This window comes from Argiope bruennichi, chromosome 2 (genome assembly GCF_947563725.1).
Source record: "Argiope bruennichi chromosome 2, qqArgBrue1.1, whole genome shotgun sequence".
Lineage (NCBI taxonomy): Eukaryota > Metazoa > Arthropoda > Arachnida > Araneae > Araneidae > Argiope > Argiope bruennichi.
The window spans coordinates 110,487,000-110,495,147 of record NC_079152.1 but is presented as its reverse complement, the minus strand read 5'-3'; positions in this window follow the sequence as shown (position 1 = coordinate 110,495,147).

The following is an 8,148-nucleotide window of genomic DNA, read 5'->3' as shown; positions in this document are numbered from 1 at the left end:
CGTTTAAAATAATCGGTCGAAAACAGGTTAAAAAAAAACTACTTAAAAAACGATGTACTTAAAACTGCAAGCATATACAAAAAATATATAACTACCATAAATACAATTTACTTACAAAAGCATGCAACTAACCTAAAAATAATTTAAATCATCCGTTGATAATGGTTGTCATGGCAACAGTCAGAACACAATGCGCATGCGTGAATTTTCTTCGCCAGTTACGGTAACGCAAATGCGTGAATTTTTCTACGCCAGTTGGGGTAACGCTATGCAGATTATACATTTTTAATTTCCTTTATTCTGTGTTATTTTAATTCAAAAGTACTTCAGAATGAATCTGAAACATGGATTAATTAACAATATTTAATTTTAAATGCATAAAACATTAAGAAAATAAACAGAATCGTTTGAAATAATCCGCCGAAAAATGTTAACCCTTGCCTCATTACTGTTGGGAGAAAAAAAAAACTGAAGCCTTACTCATTTGGCGGTGGGGAAAATGGAAGATTTTTTTGGCGGGAAAGTTAGTTTTTAATTAATAATTAAAATTCTAATTAAAATTTCAAAAAAAGGGACCCCAGGTGCACATTTTCGACCTTTAAGGTATACATGTACCAAATTTGATAGCTGTATGTCAAATGACCTGGCCTGTAGAGCGCCAACACACACACACATTGAGCTTTATTATAAGTATAGATTGGAAAAGCACGAAGTATTTACAGCAGAAGTGACGAGCAACACACAACGCAGACCGACATAGAAAGGAATGAGGGAAAAGTACTTGAACATTTTATCCCTGGTCTTGTATAACCTGAGATTTGATAGGGAAAATATTTCTTCATAGTGCTAATATATAATGAGATTTCGATAGGGATTTTCGTTACAGGGGAAACACAAGGATGTTTTAAAAAGAATGTGCTTACTAGACATTTTTCTATCCCTTCTGGCGGAGCGTGGGAATGTGAGGTTTTTAGCTGATTCAGCAATTTTACATAGCTTCTCTTGAATTAATCAAGTAGTGAAAGTCGAATTGGATCAAGAAATAAGAGAATATTTTAGAATGAAGTTACTATGAGCTAGATTAAGATAAAACCTTGGAAATTAATTAAATTGAAATTAAAGTTTAAAATATCATTACATATATATATATATATATATATATATATATATATATATATATAATGAAAAAAATTCTTAAAACGTCATAGTATGAATCATAGCGAGTTATTTTAATAAATGATAATATCATTTCAAATTAACTAAATTTCTGATAAATTTTCAATAAAAATTCATTATTCATGTGGGATTTAATTATTTTTGGTCATTTAACATTCAGCGGCTGTTCAAGCATTGCGGTCGTGGAAATGTTGTAGTCTATTATACATTTCGACATACCTGAAATTTTGCCTTTGAAAAATGTTAGTTACTGATGTGGATAAGGATAATAAAGAAGTGCCAACTAAGTAGTTTTTAAGACTTAATTTAAAAATGCTTTCGATTATTTTCCCTGCTTTCCTTTCCTCCGTTGATAAAGCTTTATTCAGTTGTGATTCAACGATAATGAACAATAAAATTTCATGAAGTTCAAATAAAAAACACATGCAGGGAATGTTATTCACACTTTCATTAAAAAAAAAGCTGTGATAGCATAATATTTTTATTGATTTCATTTATTACTATTCATTATTTTTTATTGAAATTTCAAATTTGAAAAAAATAACAATAATTGAAATCTGTTATCGGAAATTTTAAGTTATGATGCGAGAGATTTTTTTAAGTCACGTGATATCAATCCGACAGTAAAACACCATGTTCTCACATGACTCATATTTTAGAATCGCTAAAATTTAGAAAAGCGATGTTTTTTGACCATCTCAAAATCAATAGAGTTCTAAAATTTTCTAAAACCCTAGAAGCGGAAAATTGATGCCTCAAAAGCGATAAATCGTCAATTTTCTATCCGTGCATTTTGAGGCTACAAAACTCCCAAACCAAAACAACATCATATTCTCACATGATTAAAAAAAAAAAAAAAAAAAAAAAAAAACTTTTTGTAACTGAAAATGATTTAAATTCTGCCTCTGTTGTCGTTGGGAACGAAGAAAGTGTTATATTATCCGAGACAATACTCCATGTTTTCAAGAACTAAGGAAAACCAATGCATTGTGTTACTGCGCGTTCGTACATCAGTGTTTTTCTTCCCACGGTATCTTCTCCCATTCTCAAACTAAGGAATGGAATGAATGCGCTTTGTTACCATACATACACTACAGAAGAAATCTGTATTATCTGGAGATTTTTCTAGTTGCTTTTCTCTGTGAATTGAAAACTATAAAAGGAATGCTATTGCAATTTTAAATAAATGACTACATCCATACAAGTAGGGGTATTGAACTGAATATGAAAGACACACTCAGAATGCATGCATTAACATTTTTTTTTCATGCCTACAAATTTCACATTCATGTTGTTACGTTATTTTTCGTACTATGTTAATGAGTAATCTTAATAAATTCTGCAACTGTGTATGCTTTTTATGTATACTTATCCTTTATTCCCTCCTTGTTCTTCAAAGCTACAGTTTAAGTGAGCTAAAATGACGGGGAACAATCTACAACAAAAGCACGGAATCAAACATGAAAAGTACACTAATATAAACTTACCACACCCTTACATATGATAATCACTTATTAATTATTGTAATTATACCCTTGATGAAACTATTATAAGTTCTTAAGTATTCTCTTAATTAACATATAAGCTTTACACTTCACTAATAAATCATTAAATAAATATCTCGCAGATAAATCATTACAGAAATTATAAATTTTGATTCCAGTCATTGCTAAACAATGAATCATGCATATTTAATCATTCATTTGATTACGTTAAAATTGATTGCTAATTTTAAAGAATACCAGCGCCAAATGCATGGGAATAGTGTCTCCGCGACCTTATCGGGTTCTTCTGATCAAAAATACATTTTGGATCACCTCTTGTATAATGATTTGGCTTTAAATCGGATACATATTTACAATTTTCATGTAAAAAACAATTTATATTTATAATTTTGATCTACTCGCTCATCTAATTAATTAATTTTTGTAAGAGACAACTTTCAAATATACAGGATAGACAAACTAAAGAACGTAAGGGTCTAGATGAATGAAATTTGGTGCGCAGATTTAACACCCAAAACGTAGAAAAGATTAAATTTTGAACCATGTATGTCAAACTGTTGATCGTCTCTTGGTACATGCAAACTCAACAGTAAAACACAATAAACTTAAACAAATGAAATTTATTATTTGATCTCTGGTCTAAAATTACTGTTTTGTCTCAAATTAAGGCACGATACTTAGGTAAGGTAGCGAATGCCTTGTATGACAATGGTGAACGATAGTTACGAAATATAAATCTTCGGCCTGAATCTAGGAGTTTTACATAAACTATTACGAGAGTATAATTTCGATGCCTTTTTACTGGACGACTGACAAATAAAAATTAAAAAAAAAAAAAAAAAAAAAAAAAACATGACACAAAACTACAGTTTTAGTCACAAGATAACGCAACGAAATTTATTGATGTAAATCATTGCGTTATGAACTATTGCGTTTACATGTATGCGTAAGTATAAGCCGACAAATGATCAATCGTTTAACGGATTTGGTTCAAAATTTAATGTGTCTATATTTTAAATGCTATCCCTATGTACCAAATTTTATTTATCTAGCTCTTTGCGTTTTGTAGCTGGAAAGTTGCACTCGCCCTAATATACTTCCTGTAAAAGGATTTCGTTCAAAATTTGATAAAAATATACAAATTTTTGTCGTAATTCCTCATATCAAATTTCAGCCGTTCAGCACAAAGCGGTTTTGAGATATCGTGTTCACTGACAAGCTAGACGAATGGATGGAATTTGGATAGGCATAACATCAAAAATATGTTTTCGGAACTGAGGAAAACCTGAAACGTGAAAATTTGTCAAAATCTAAAGTTCAGGGTTTTTTTTTTTTTTTTTTTTTTTTTTTGACGATTACAATTTTTTCTCTATATTTCACGTAAAAGTAAAAACGAGCTACAATATTCGCCAATGTTTCCTCATTAATCTTATTATATCGATGCCCCTTCCCCTCCCCCACCAAAAGTTAGAAGAATTTAAATTATTAAAAGAAAAGCATTCTTTGTTTGTTTGTTTTTCGATTAACCTCATACATACAGAAGAGGTACCTAACCACATGCAAATAAAAATAATAATTTAGCTCAGTTTAATCATATTACTGTCCCATTTTAAACCAAGTAGGGCTATTTTGGGAGGGACCTTGTAATTTTAAATCCCGGTCAGAAAACGAGGACGATATCTGAGCTGGCATCCTCTTCTCCAAATAGGGCTCACCATACTTGCAAGAGGACATATAAAAAATAATAGAGATTCATTGCGAAGGCAAAATTCTGTGAAATTGGATATCTGAATTTTGGAAATATTTGCCGCATAGGATTGAAAAATGATATATGGAACTATTTCCTTGTTTTGAAATACTTATCGGTACAAATAATAGTTTTCATTATTTATAAAATTAAATAAGTTTGCTGGCAGAATGACGATTATTGAAATTAACTTAAAGTATTCAACTCAAACAAGAAAATTGCCCGAATTAAGATGCTATCATGAACTTCCGAAAAGTAGCATTGTATTCTCTTATAATCGGGGGAAAAAAAATGCAAGATTTTGATTTGGCCTTCTCGAATCTCAAAACACACATTTCACAAATCTTTTCAAAAACATAACAAGCCAGACAGGTGGAATTTATTATATGGCTTTCATTTGGATAAAATTCCTCAAAGGAATGTCTGGCAGTTGTACACTTGTGATTACAATAATTTTAAAACCCAGTAACTTATATAAATAAAATTTTAAGCATGACTTTATTATGTAAATTGTAGTTCTGTTTCAAACTTTGAACTAAATCTATCTATTGGTCCATTTATTCGTTTTTTTGCAACACTAGAAATACAACAAGCTAGACAACCAATTTTAGAAGGAAAGAAAAAATCTTTTAACACATTTTTGAATTTAATATAATTTTGGAACAAATTTGGCGAGATGCAGATACTTGATATATTTTTCTCCACTTGTATATGAATACAATAGATGGGGAGCACAACAAGCAAGATAAGATATGTGAAACTTGGAATATGATGTTAACATCCCACCAATCTACCTTAAAGCATTTTTGTATCAAATTTTGAACCCGAGATATTATGACTTCTCCCGATGGTTGACCAAGGAAGTGACTTTTCACTTCGACCCCTGCCCTTTAGTGCAGGATTGTTGACAAACAGAAAAAAGGGGGAGAGGTGGGGAGAAGATTTAAGGATTAGGGGAAGGGTGAATGACCACGTCAAATCACAAGGGGTCGACGAGGAAATCCTCTGAGGACAGGAGAATGGGAACGGCTTGTTTGTTTGCGCTTTACGTGTTTGGATGGGCTATTTAATAGGGGAAGTAGGGTATTACCACAACCCCCGATAGATCTCTAACGGGGGTCGTGGTATTACTCTAAGTCCCACAATTTTGAGTGGGCTCGAATCAATAGTCTTTTCTGTATCTTCACAAAAGTTTAATTTTGCACTTTTTTTTTGTTGCAGTTATTGGAGCTGAAGACTCGAAGTCATTCGTAATAAAATCCAATATCGATTAAATTCCAGAACATCATTCTTAGGATTTGATTCATAAATTAATACCCTTGGTAAACTTGAATCAAAATGGTGAGATTGTATTGAAAAAAATCTGTAATTGTTTACATTTTTTTTAAAATTATGTTTAAATCAAAATTTTCTTTTTATTTTATTAAGGAAGATATCGGAAACTATTATCTTGAAGGTGGCATGCACTTAAAATGTTCTGCTTTTTCAGCCTGGCATCATATGAAGGTTAAGTATGTGAACATTAAATTAAAAAGTAATAAAAAAAATATTTGGTTTAAGGACATCGGGGGGGAGGGGGGCAAAAAAATTTTTTTTTAAATGGTTCCCGGAATTTGTGTTACTACGGCCTTTCATATACGAAATATACAAGTAAAAAATATTGTAATCATCAAAAAAAAAAAAAAAAAAAAATCATCTCGAGATTTTGACGAGTCTGTGTGTCAAACCTTTCCGAGTCAGAAAAGGACGTTTATGGACCTGTCTCAGTACGATAACTCAAAAATATTTTAAGCTAGACAAACGAAGTTTGGGTGTGAGCTGATCATTGTGATCTTTAGATTTCTATCAAATTTTTGACAAAATCCATTCATTGCAAATTCTTTGTTGTCAAGTGAACATGATAACTGCAGAACGTAAAACGCTAGATGAATAACATTTGGTACACAGATCTAGCATTTAAAGTGTAGATCTATATCAAATTTTGAACCAAATTCTTCAAAAGATTAATCTCTACTTTCGCATCCATATAAATGCAAGAACTCTAAAATCCAACGATTGATATTAACGAAATTGATGCACAGTTTTAGCATTTAAAATATGGATCTGCATCAATATTTGAACCAAATTTGTCAAAGGATGATGGTGTATTGGTTTGTACTTTCGCACGCATGTAAACCCGATAACTCAAAAATTCAACGATGTAGATAAATGGAATTTGGTATGTGATCTTGCCATTAAAATTATTGTTCTGTTTGTTCCAAAATGCATACTCTATTTTCTCCTCGACATTGCGCAGTGCAAAACGCTCATATGCGAGATTCTGAAAATAAAATCCTGAGCATTTGTGGCAGTTTCGCCTTGCTCAAAGCTGATGTCAGGGAAAGGGGGGGGGGGAGGATAGAACCTTCATTAAAATGTAAGAAAATTAAGTTTCGGAAAAACCGTTCTCTCATCATCCATCCTTTTATTTATCAAAGACGAGTAGAATAATGTAATTTTAGTATTGATGGAATTGGATCAAATATCCCATTGATAAATTAGCGATGACAAGGAGAAGAATTGCATATTTCATTCTCTTCAATATGCTACGAAACTAAACACAAAATCCGACAAATTGCGTAAACATACGACGAAGTCTGAACATTTTGTTATTTTTATATAAAAATCCAAATAAAATTATAAATTAAATTTTAAAGAAATCGAGAAAGAGAGAATAATAAATATCTTGTTTTACGATGTTTTCTTTTGACATTTCATTTACAACACTGTGCAGTCGGTGGATAAAACACATTCTTTTTTAATCTGATTTTTGCGTTTAAATATTCACTTTATTTTTCATTATGTTTTCAACTGAGCTTGAGTTTAAGTTTGAAAATTATATAAAAAATGTATTAACATAAAAAAAATTTAATTTATTTATGGTTTATTTTATTTATTTAAAATTTTATTTATAAAGTGTTCACTTTAAACGGTAGGAAACGCACACACGCACACACACACATTAAAGGTATACTATAATAAAGAAATTTAATCGTAAGTTGATTAAATTCATGATTTATTACAAAATATAAGTAATGCTTTGATTTAAAAAGTTTCAGGGATTAATCAGCTACTAATTTTACTTTCCAATCGTGATAATGCGTTTTTAGCAAACGATTTTCTGATCCTAAAACTGAAACGCATATTTATGACAAGAAAAAAAAATAATTAAGGACCTTTTATTCAATTTTAAAATAAAAATTTAAATAATATATTGAATAATGATACAAAATTTCAAAGAAAATAAAGCAATTTTCTGTCCTTCCATTTAATTTTGAATAAATTCTTAGAATATTTAAAGAACCGTTTTTAAAAAATTAAACTTATGATTGTTATTGTAATAACTAATTTATTGTTTCATCCAGATAAAGTGTTTTAAGTTAACTGTTTTCCCAAATGTGTTTTTAAATTTTATTATTTAAAAATAAAACGACTGAAAATATGAATTGTTACTAATTAAGAGAGTCGCAAATTCGAGAAAGTTTTAAGAATCACGAAGAGTGTGGTGTAGAAGTTTGGAGAATAAAGTGCCATCTCAAGTGTTGGTTTCATCCTCTGATCAGAGTAAGAAATTACCGAGGCTCGTCCCTAATCATCTTTTATATAGCTTCGAAAGGGACATTAATCTAATTAAATAAAATTAATAAACAAATAATTTGAAATGATAAAAGTATGTTTATA